The sequence below is a fragment of the Plecotus auritus genome, assembly GCF_963455305.1.
Source record: "Plecotus auritus genome assembly, chromosome: 4".
Lineage (NCBI taxonomy): Eukaryota > Metazoa > Chordata > Mammalia > Chiroptera > Vespertilionidae > Plecotus > Plecotus auritus.
In genome coordinates, this window is record NC_137775.1 from 173,254,473 (window position 1) to 173,267,550 (window position 13,078).

Genomic DNA, 13,078 nt, shown 5'->3' on the forward strand with positions numbered 1-13,078 from the left:
AAAAAGTCACATAATGCTTTGTTTTCTCTATTTCTTAACTAATAAATCATTTTTAAAATAACTGCTAAAATAATTTTATCTTTCAATGATACTTATTTTTTCAATGACTGTTTATTGAGACTATTCCATTTGCCTAGAACCTCACAAAAGGGGATACAAGGTGACTGTGAATTATATATAATGAATATAACTTATATATAACATGTAAAATAATACATGCTTTTTAATGTTACATATGCTACCTATTATTTACATAATTATGTATTCAATGACTGCTTTCATTGGAAGAAATCACCACAGAAAACATAATATTGTAAAGCATCATCTGTCCTCTTTACCTCAATCCTACTTTCTAGAAACAGAATTCTAATGTTCACTTTTTAAATCTGTTAGAAGCTATTTCCATGACTATTTTGATTCATCAGTTACCACAGTTATTACTGATCCCCTTGCCCTGGAAACTGAAGATTTAGCTTACTCATTCCATCACACTCTTCCACATCTCCTCCTTTAAATGTCCTTGTAACTTTGAATATATATGTATTTTTAAATCTGTGTTCCTTGTTCAGTGACTTTCAGTGGTAGCTCTTGCCTCTTATTTTTTAGCAGCCTTGTTCTCTCTCCACCTTGTTCATGCCTGTTTCATGGCCAAGTCCCTTGGTGAACTTTCACAAAGTCCATATTAATACATGAATCTTTTGCAATCCCAACCAAGTAATATATGATTTGTCCACTCTAAAGGTTATCTACATATACTAGAGGCCCGATGCAAGGCGCTTGGCCCTCGCAGCCCCACCTGCCTCAGCTGGCCTGCTCTCGCAGTCCCGGCTTCATCCAAAAGGTCGTCTGGACGGTTGTTCTGCTGTTCAGTCTAATTAGCATATTATCTCTTTCTTATATCGGATAATAGAGAAACATGCTAACTCACCAGGATGCCGTAATGAGTCGACCGGACAAGAGGAGGTTGCTCACACAGCGTCGGGGGCGGAGTGACAGGGGCCTCCGCACACCTGTGCTGGGGGAAGGCCTGGTCAGCAGCCACCAAGGCTGCTTCAAGGGCCGGAGAGGGAGGCAGGGCCAGACTGGCAACTCCAGAGTGGGCAGCGCAGCCGGATACGCCCCCAGGCGGGTCCGGCCATGCAGCTTGACAGCAGACAGCAGGGCCTGCTTGGCCCTAGCCGCGGCAACCCGGGAACAGGCAAGCGTGGTCTACAGGCAGCACCCAGCAGGACCTGCTTGGCCCTCGCCACGGTGGGGAGCAGGCAGGCCCTGCAAAAAGCAGAGACACGGGGAGAGGGCCTAAGCCATCAGTAGGACGTCCCCTGAGGGCTCCCAGATTGGAGAGGGTGCAGGTCTGGCTAAGGGACCCCCCCATGCACGAATTTCATGCACCGGGCCTCTAGTAAATAAGCAAGATCTGAATTGCATGCCTATGTAAATAATGTTCACACCTGTCCAAATTTATACATGGATTATATTTCTTTTTTTGTATGTTCGAATGTCAGGAACCCTGGACTATGCAAGGAAAATGTTAAGACACTCACTGACCTGTTTAAAATCATCCCACATTTTAGTTTACTTCATATTTGGAATATAATTTACTTACTCAATTGGTTTCCCAAGTTGTTTTAATGTTTTGTTGTGGTATATTTTTTGGTACTATTTGCCTTTACAATACATCAATTATTTTTCTACTTTCAATTTTATAATTTCCAATGATTCTCGAAGTGTAGTATGCAAACTTTGTGGTTCTCCAAGACCCTTTGGGGGCTAAAAGGTCATAACTATTTTTACAATGGCACTAAGACATCACCTGTCTTTTTCACTGAGTGTAAAAGCAATGGTGGGTAAAACTACTGAAAATGAACAGGCAGTGTACAACACAAAGGAAGGTAACAGTTGTTTTAGAATGTCCTTGCTGAAACAGTTAAAAATGTTAATTTTACTAACTCTCAAGCTTTGTTTGAACATTTCTGTAATGGTCAGTGGCAAAATGGAAAGTACCCTTGAAGCAGATTGCTGTTGCACATCCGACCTAATAAAAGAGTAATATGCAAATTAACCATCACTCTGCTACACCCACAAGCCACGCCCACAAGCCAATCAGGAGCAAATATGCAAATAAACCCAAACAAGATGGCTACAGCCACAGAGAGCAGGATGGAGGCTTGGGTTTCCCCGGCAATGGAGGAAGCCAAGCTTTCCGCTGCCCTTGCCGGCCTAGGCCTCCACTCAAGGCTACAAAGTTTCAATGATAGAAGATACATAAACCCAAACAGAAATGGCAGCAGCCATGAGCTGGAAAGAGCAGGAGGCTAGGGTTGCCCCCGGCGATGGAGGAAGCCAAGCTTTCCGCAAACCCTGGCCAGCCCAGGCCTCCACTTAAGGCTACGAAGTTTCAATTATAGAAGATACATAAATCCCAACAGAAATGGCTGCTGCCACGGAGCAAGCAGGAGGCTTGGCTCCGCTCCAGGCTACAAAGTTTCAATTGTAGAAGATAAATAAACCCCAGATCCCAGGGCCTCCGCTTGGGTCACCAGGGGGTGTGGCTGGCCTGCAAACCACCACAGGCCCCTCGCCCAGGCCACCCCACACCCCAAGGGAACCCCCACCTTGATCTGGGACACCTTTCAGGGCAAACCAGCTGGCCCCACCCGTGCACAAGGCCTCTAGCCTATCTAATAAAAGAGTAATATGCAGATTGACCAGCACTCCAACACACAAGATGGCTGCCCCCATGTGGTCAAAGATCCTGCCCCCATGTGGACACAAGATGGCCACCACAAGATGCCCAGCAGGGGAGGGAAGTTGGGAGGGACCAGGTCTGCAAGGGAGGGCAGTTATGGGCGATCAGGCCAGCAGGGGAGGGCAGTTGGGAGGAACCAGGCCTGCAAGGGAGGGCAGTTGGGGGTGATCAAGCCTGCAGGGGAGGGCAGTTAGGGGTGATGAAGCCGGCAGAGGAGGGAAGTTGGGGCGACCAGGCCTGCAAGGAAAGGCAGTTGGGAGGGACCCAGGCCTGCAGGGAAGAACAGTTAGGGGTGACTAGACCTGCAGGGGAGGGCCGTTAGAGGAAAACAGGCAGGCAGGGGAGCAGTTAGGCATCAATCAGGCTGGCAGGGGAATGGTTAGGGGTGATCAGGCTGGCAGGCAGAAGTGGCTAGGGGCAATCAGGAAGGCAGGCAGTTGGGAGCCAGCAGTCCTGGATTGTGAGAGGGATGTCCTGTGGGATCGGGCCTAAACGGGCAGTCTGACATCCCTCGAGGGGTCCCAGTTTAAAGAGGGTGCAGGCTGGGCTGAGGGACACCCACCCCCAGTGCACGAATTTCATGCACCGGGCCTCTAGTTGAAATATAATGGATGGATGTCTCCAGTAGACACTTTTATGATTGAGTTGTGAGCTTAGCCACTTTTTTTTATAGAAACCATTTTGACATCAAAGAACAAGTGACAAACTATGGTTATGCAGACTTTAGTATTTAGAGATCCAGACATTGAACTAAATAAGCCCTCCAATTTAACAAGATGAAAAATATCTTGGAAAAAAATTCGGGGCCATCATCAGGTTGATGGTATAATTCAGTGACAGATATTTTTGAAATAACCAATATATGTTGTTACAAGAATTGTCCATGGATCAAAGATTTACTCAAAGTGAAACACAAACTGAAGTATTTTTAAACAGCTTTGCTGCGGTATAATCAACATACACTAAGCTGTACATATTTAAAGTACACTACTCATATATCTATCTGTACACCCAGGAAACCATCATAACCAAGATGATAAACATAATAGTCATGCCCCAAATTTCATCATGGCCTTTATAATATGTCCTTCTACTTCTGCCCCTCACACACCACCCCCCAAATCCATCTCCATCTCCAGCCAACCACAGCTACCTTCTGTCACTACAAATTAGTTCACATTTTCTAAAACGTTCTTTAATGGAATTATAAGCATGAACTAAGCTGTTTTTCTCCTGGATTCTTTCACTCAGCATTTATGAGTCATCCAACCCGTTGTGTGTATCAAGTTCATTCATTTTTATTGTCGAATAATACCCATCATATGCATATACCACCATTTGTTTATTTATTCATCTCTTGATGAACTGTGAGTTGTTTCCAGTGTTTTACTATAACTAATAAAGCTGCTGTGAACATTCATGTGTATATCTTTGTATGACATATGCTTTAATGTCTCTTGGGGAAATACCTAGGAGTGAAATGACTGGATTATGTGGTAAGTGTATGTTTAACTTTTTAAAAACTGCTAAACTGTTTTCCAACGCAGTTCTACTATTTCACAGTTCTACTAGCAGCATATGAGAGTTCCAGTGCCTATTCTTTGAAATATTGGGTATAGTCAGTCTTTTTAACTTTAGCCTTTAAAATAGGTATGAAGAGATCTAACACTGTGGTCTTATTCCACAGTAACCTAATGAATATTGAGTATCTCTTCATGTACTTATTTGCTTCCTATATAGCATCTTTTGGTAGACTGTTCAAATCTTTTGCCCATTTTTCTATTATTTTAGTTATTGCTTTGTTTTGTTCTTACTGAGTTTTAAGAGTTCTTTACATATTTAATATGAATTTTTACATATATCCTATCTAATAAAAGAGTAATATGAAGATTGACCATCACTCCAACACACAACATGGTTGTCCCCATGTGGACACAAGATGGCCACAGCAAGATGGCCAGCAGGGGAGGGCAGTTGGGAGGGACTAGGCCTGCAAGGGAGGGCAGTTGTGGGTGATCAGGCCAGCAGGGGAGGGCAGTTAGGGTTGACCAGGCCTTCAGGGGAGGGCAGTAAGGGGTGACCAGGCCTGCAGGGGAGGGCATTTAGGGGCAATCAGGCAGGCAGGGGAGCAGTTAAGCATCAATCAGGTTGGCAGGGGAGAGGTTAGGGGGTGACCAGGCTGGCAGGCAGAAGCAGTTAGGGCCAATCAGGAAGGCAGGCAGGCAGGCAAGCAGTTGGGAGCCAGCAGTCCGGATTTTGAGAGGAATGTCCGACTGCCTGTTTAGGCCTGATCCTACTGGATCCTGGGATCGGGCCTAAATGGGCAGTCAGACATCCCTCAAGAGGTCCCAGATTGGAGAGGGTGCAGGCTAAGGCTGAGGGATAACCCCCCCGCATGAATTTCGTGCACCGGGCCTCTAGTATATATGTACACACGTGTGTGTGTATATATCAACACTAATAAAAGAGAAACATGCAAATTGACCATCACTCTGCTACACCCACCAGCCAATCAGGAGTGAGTATGCAAATTAATGCAACAAAGATGGCGGCAGCCACGGAGCTGGAGTGAGCCCGGGTTGGGTTGCCCCCAGTGATGGAGGAAGCCAAGCTTCCCACCCACCCTGGCTGGCCATGGCCTCTGCTCAAGGCTACAAAGTTTCAATTATAGAAGATAAATAAATCCCAGATACCTGCTTCCAGCCAGCCCTGGCCTCCGCTCAAGGAGGCACTGGAAAAAAAAAAAAAACAGGAGGGGCTGGGAGCTTGGGTCGCCCAGGGGTGTGACCAGCCTGAAAATAGCCATCAGCCCCTTACCCAGACTGGCCACACCCCCATGGGGTGAGGGTCCCCACTGGGGGGCTTGGCCAGCCTGCAAACAGCCATCAGCCCCTTACCCAGGCTGGCCAGGCACCCCAGTGGGGACCCCCACCATGAAGGGGCTGTGGCCAGCCTGCAACCAGCTATCAGCCCCTCACCCAGGCTGGGCAGACACCCCAGCAGGGACCCCCACCCTGAAGGGGGTGTGGCCAGCATGAAAACAGCCCTCTGCCCCTCTCCCAGGCTGGCCATACCCCATTGCCTGATCCCTGTAAATGGGCAGTTGAGCATCCCTCGAGGGGTCCCAGATTGGAGAGGGTGTAAGCTGGGCTGAGGGACCCCCCTCCTGTGCACGAATTTCATGCACCGGGCCTCTAGTACATGTATATGCTTATATATATATATGATTTGAATTTATTTTGTCCCAGCCTCTGTCTTCTCTTTACATTCTCTTAACAGGGTCTTTTAAAAATGTTTTATTTTGATGAAGTCTAACTTATCTACTTTTTATTTTGTGTTTTGTGTTTTTTGTTGTTATACTTAAAATACCTTTGTCTAACCCATGGAAACAAATATTTCCTTCTATATTCTACATGTTTTACAGGTTTAGGTTTTACATTAGGCATATGAAATGTTTTAACTTAATATCTGCATATAGTGTAAAGTGTGGATCAAACGTCATAACTTATTTTGCACTTTTTTAAAATATATTTTTATTGATTTTAGAGATGAAAGGAGAAGGAGAGAGAGATGGAAACATCAATGATGAGAGAGAATCATTGATCGGCTGTCTCCTGCACGCCCCCTACTGGGGATTGAACCTGCAACTCAGGCATGTGCCCTTGACGGGAACTGAACCTGGGACCCTTTAGTCCACAGGCCGACACTCTTATCCACTGAGCCAAACCGGCTAGGGCTTATTTTGCATTTGGACAGTCGATTTTTCCAGCACTATATACTGAAAAGACTGTATTTTCTCCACTGAAATGCTTTTGCTTTGTTGAAAACCAGTTGCACCTTTTTTTTTTTTTTTTAATCCTCACCCGAGGGTATCTTCCCATCGATTTTTTTTTTTAAGGAGAGTGCAAGAGAGAGGGAAAGACAGAGAGAAACATCCACATGAGAGAAACACATAGATTGGTTACCTCTTGTAGGAGCCCTGACCAGGGCCCTTGACCAGAATCAAACCTGGGACCCTTTGGTCCAATGGCTCTATCCACTGAGCCAAATCAGCTAGGGCCATAGTCGGCAAACTGCGGCTCGCGAGACACATGCGGCTCTTTGGCCCCTTGAGTGTGGCTCTTCCACAAAATACCACGGCCTGGGCGAGTCTATTTTGAAGAAGTGGCGTTAGAAGAAGTTTAAAAAATGTGGCTCTCAAAAGAAATTTTCATCGTTGTCCTGTTGATATTTGGCTCTGTTGACTAATGAGTTTGCCGACCACTGGGCTAGGGCAACCAGTTGTACTTTTATATGTACGTGTATTTCTATGTATTCTGGTCCTTACTGTATTTTCCACCTTTATACCAATACATTTTCTTGATTATTGTAGCTTTATAGTAAGTATTAAAATCAGGTAGTATTAGTTCTCAAATTTTGTTATTCTATTCTAACTTAATTTGCATATTCTAGATATTAAGTTTAATATAAATTTTAGATTTAGTATGCCATGTTTACCAAAATAAAAAGCTGATAGGATTTTAATTGATATTACATGTAATCTATAGATCAATCTGGATAGGATTAACATTTTAACAATCTTGAGCCATCTGTATATAGTCATTGCATAAGTTCTGTCATCTTTGTCACTGTTTCATAATTTTTATGCTATTGTAAATGATATATTTTTACTTTTAATTTTTTGTTATTTGCTAATATATAGAAACAGGTTTATGATTTTTGATGCTATTGTAAATAGTATTTATTTTTTACTTTCAATTTCTTGTTGTTACTTGCTAATATAAATAAAATTAACCTTATATTTTACATCCCACTACCTTGCTAGCTTCACTAGTGAGGTCTAGTAAGTAGTTTGTACATCCAGATATTATATATATATATATGTCATCTGAGAATAAAGACACATTTTTATGTTATATTTTTGTTTTGATTTAGTTGACAGTATTTTCCAATTTTCTTTGTGATTTTTTGATACATAGTTATTGCTGTTATTTATTTTCCAAATATTTGTTTTCTAGATATTTTTATTATTGATTTCTACATTACTAGCATATTGTTTAAATATATTTTTGTAAGACATATATTTCGAATTTATTGAAGCTTGCTATATGTTTCCTGTATGTTCTGTCAATACTTTGTGGTAGTTTTTTTCTTCTTTTTCTCCCTAGATCTTTATTGCTGGAGAGTTTTTGCTATAAACAGAGCCTTAAAGAAAAGGTTTTGTGTTGTTTTTTTTTTTTTTTACATAATTGTGGTTCTAGAGATTATTAGCAGAGATTGATATTACCATCTTTGTGAAGACATTTAATCATCCCTGTAATTATTAATGGTGCCAATTCATTCTAACATTAGTGTGCAGATATTGGTATGAAAATAAATGGCAATGGACCTGTTTCTAATTTCCAGGAAAAATTTAAAGCAAATGCATGTCATAACTCCTACTGCAAACAAATCTTACATAAGAGATTTCTTATTGATTCAAATTATAAAAATCCCAAGAAACTTTGGATAAACTGAGATGCAATAGGATATGACTTTTACAGAACTCATTAATTTTTTAGAGTCACCACAGAGTGCAAACCTATTTCAAAGCAACTTAGAGGAAGCTGGAAGAAATATTGACATGAACTCTGAAAATGGAGATAATTTGGATAACTTCAGTCTTCATGGCTATGAGTTCTTAAAATAGGGAAGGCCTGTTCTCTAGATTTCACGGAGGCAAATTTGGCATAGATCTGGCCTGCCTGGAAAAGCTCCACTGTGTTGATGTATAAAGCAGAGTTAAAAGCATGTCTCCTTGGCATGATATGGCCACATAGAGCAGGATGCATATGGCTCTTCCTCAATGAATGTTCTTGCTGCTTTGAGCTAAGATTTCCGTCCTCCCACCCCCTTACCCCCACCCCCCAATAACCTTGCAAGTATTTGCACAGCATGTACCTGATAATATTTTTAAAAGGCACAGGCCCCAGAGAATTAAGGCGGCATAATACTGTATGCCTAGAACAATAATTAGTAAATGCTCTAATGTATTTTCATTATGGTTGGTTCCTGGAGTCTGGTCCAAGTTCTTATAAAGAGCAAAACCTCAGTAAATATTTTTGAGTGAATAAATAAATGTCAAAACATGCTCCTTTCCTTCAGAAGAGAAAACTTTTTTTGTGGTATTTTCTCCATGGACTTTTTCTGACTGCAAGGTTATCATTTAATGTAGGAAATACTGAACCTAAGCATATAATTATGGCCATTATCCGGGCTAGTAAAAGGAAACTCTCCTTACCTCCAACAAGAACTGCAATAGGGTTGTATAAACAGGACATACAAAGATGAGTCACAGTAAAATGTAATAGCAGAATCAGTAAGAGCTGCAGAAATTAAGAAGTGTGAGCAAAGACAAGATAGGATACGAATAGGATGCTGACATTTGGATGAGATTAAAAATAAATACGTAATTGGGAGTGTGTGTCTATAAGCCCTGGAGGCAAGTTCTGTGAACAAATCAACTGTTTTGTTTTTCTAGGGCTGGTGCATTCCTATAGTGAGGGTGAAATCTGAAGAGGTATATAAAAGTCAAATATGAAAGACTATAAATATCAATCTATGACAATTAAACCCTGTGTTTTTGAAAAAATGTTTATTTGTGAAAATGGTATTAGCAGAAAATCAAATCAGCAGAATTTGATTTATAAAAGACCAATCTATCACAGTTTTCTCTTGTGTAGTGCACTTTTGGTGTTCTATTTAAAAACCCATTGCTCACATTACAATTAGTAACACTTACTACAAAGCTACAGTAAACAAAATATATGTAATCACTGAGGTTGGAAATATAGACCAATAGAATAGAATTCAGAGCCCATAAATAAATCCATACATCTATATCCAGTTGGTTTTTCACATGAGTGCTAAGATGATTCAATAGGAACAGAATAGTCTTTTCAACAAATGTGGCAAAATAACTGATATCCATATATAAAAGAATTAAGCTGAATTATTTTCCTTACACCACATTTAAAATTAACTCAAAATGATTAACAACCTAAACATAAAACTAAAATCACAAGAGTTACCAAAAAACATAGGGTTGAATTTTCATGACCTTGAATTTGGCATTGGATTCTTAGATATAACACCAAAACCATGAACACACCATGAACTGCAATAGCAACAACAGAAACAGATAAATCGGACTTAATCAAAATGAAAAACTTTCATGCATCAAAGTACACTGCCAAAAAATGAATTGATGACACACAAAATGCGAGAAAATATTTCCAAACTATAGTATCTTTTAACAGCAGAATATCTGATATACATAGAAAACGCTTACAAATCAACAACAAAGATCAAACTTCCCAATTAAAAAATGGGTCAAAGACTTGAATAACCATTTTTAGTAAATAAACACATGAAAAGATGCTCAACATTGTTCATTAGAGAAATGCAAATCAAAACCACAGTGAGATATCACTTCCCACCCATTACAATGACTACTATTTAAAATAAAAACAGAAAATAACTGGTGGCAAAAATGTGGAAAAATTAGAACTCTCATACATTGGTAGTAAGGATGTAAAACGGTTCAGCTACTGCAGAAACAGTTTGGTGATTCCTCAAAAAGTTAAACATAAAATAAGCATATGATGCCGCAATTCTACTTCCAGATATATACCTGAAAGAATTGAAATTAAGTACTTGAACACTTACACATGTATGTTTATAGCAGCACTATCTGCAATACTCAAAAAGTAGAAACACATGCCTATCAAAAAATGAGTAAACAAAATGTGTTCTATACATACAATGGAATATCCTATCTGATAAAAGAGTAATATGCAAATTAACCATCACTCTGCTACACCCACAAGCCACGCCCACAAGCCAATCAGGAGCAAATATGCAAATAAACCCAACCAAGATGGCTACGGCCACAAAGAGCAGGAGGGAGGCTTAGGTTTCCCCGGCAATGGAGGAAGCCAAGCTTTCCGCACACCCTGGCCAGCCTAGGCCTCCACTCAAGGCTACAAAATTTCAATTATAGAAGATACATAAATCCCAAGAGAAATGGCTGCCCCCACAGAGCAAGCAGAAGGCTTGGCCCTGCTCCAGGCTACAAAGTTTCAATTGTAGAAGATAAATAAACCCCAGATACCAGGGCCTCCGCTTGGGTCGCCAGGGGGCGTGGCTGGCCTGCAAACCACCACAGGCCCCTCGCCCAGGCCACCCCACGCCCCAAGGGAACACCCACCCTGATCCGGGACACCCTTCAGGGCAGACCAGCTGGCCCCCACCCGTGCACCAGGCCTCTATCCTATCTAATAAAAGAGTAATATGCAGATTGACCATCACTCCAACACACAAGATGGCTGCCCCCATGTGGTCAAAGATCCTGCCCCCATGTGGACATAAGATGGCTGCCTCAAGATGGCCAGCAGGGGAGGGCAGTTGGGAGGGACCAGGCCTGCAAGGGAGGGCAGTTGTGGGTGATCAGGCCAGCAGGGGAGGGCAGTTGGGTGGGACCAGGCCTGCAAGGGAGGGCAGTTGTAAGGGATCAGGCCAGCAGGGGAGGGCAGTTGGGTGGGACCAGGCCTGCAAGGGAGGGCAGTTGGGGGTGATCAAGCCTGCAGGGGAGGGCAGTTAGGGATGATGAAGCCAGCAGAGGAAGGAAGTTGGGGGCAACCAGGCCTGCAAGGAAAGGCAGTTGGGAGGGACCCAGGCCTGCAGGGGAGAGCAGTTGGGGGGGATCAGGCCTGCAGGGGAGGGATGTTAGGGGTGACCAGGCCTGTATGGGAGGGCAGTTGGCGGGGACCCAGGCCTGCAGGGGAGAGCAGTTGGAGGAGACAGGCTTACAGGGGAGGGCAGTTAGGGGTGACCAGGCCTGCAGGGGAGGGCAGTTAGGGGTGACCAGGCCTGCAGGAGAGGGCAGTTAGGGGCAAACAGGCTGGCAGGGGAGCAGTTAGGCATCAATCAGGCTGGCAGGGGAATGGTTAGAGGGTAATCAGGCTGGCAGGCTGAAGCGGTTAGGGGCAATCAGGAAGGCAGGCAGGCGAGCAGTTAGGAGCCAGCAGTCCTGGATTATGAGAGGAATGTCCGACTGCCCATTTAAGCCCAATCCCGCTGGGATCGGACCTAAACGGCTGTCAGACATCCCTCGAGGGGTCCACGATTTGAGAGGGTGCAGGTTGGGCTGAGGGACACACACCCCCGTGCACGAATTTCATGCACCGGGCCTCTAGTTAGTCGTAAAAATGAATAAAGTACTTTTAATATAGTACAACAGACACAAAACGTCAAATTATATGATTTCATTTCTATAATATATTCAGGTAAGTAAATTCACTGAGAGAAAATTAATGGTTTGTAGTGGCTGGAGAGTGAGGGGTAATGGAAAGTAGGTACTCAATGGTTTGGGGTTTTCTTTAGGGTTGATAATTTTTGGAACTAGATATAAGTAGTGTTGCACAACATTGTGAATGTACTAAGTTTCATTGAATTGCTCACTTTAAAAAGGGTTAATTTTAAACTTATCTGTACTTCCCCTCAGGACTGATAAGCTCCAGTTCTGAGAAGAAGGAATATGAACATAAGTAATTCTGACATTTAGTGGTTCTTCTATATAAAATAATTTGCTGATTATAAGTATCACCTGAGAAACTGAAATGAGATGAATGAAGTCACTGACCCATCAGAAGCTTTACAAATTTTCTACAATCTGATGGGGAGGAGTATGAGTGGGGTTCTATTTTCAAAAATGAAGAAAAGCTCAAAGAATTACAATCTGAGATAAGGATAGAAATAGATCTCTCTCAAAAGACAAGCTCAACCACAAATTACCTTGCTCAGAATTGGATTAAGGCTATATGCTTCTATGCTAAAAGAATCCCAGAAGCAAACTTGAATCCTTTCTGGAGGAAGATAAAGTTATCCAGTTCTCTAACAAAATAATGAATGTGCTTGTCACGGTAATAAGAGCAAAGGTCAAGTGGAAGGGTTGGATTTAAAGTGGAGATAACAGAACCAACCACCTACCATCTGTGCCGCGCCAGCACAGCCAAGGGTTCGGCCAGCCTGAGGGAGGGCTGGTGAAGGCTGAAGAAACAGACAGACAAAAGAGAATAAGCTGAGTCTAGGTGGGTCTTCTGTGCCTGGCTGAGGCCACAGAACAGATCCAGAGGGCAAGCTGATGGTTTATTTTATAGTCAGGGGTAAACAAGGTAATTTACAATGTTCTTGTAAGTTTCACTTGTTTTGGCAGCACTTGCTGCCCCTCCCATAGCCCATTAGCTACCCAGGAAAGATCTAGGGAGCAGTCACAAGATCAAGCTTAAT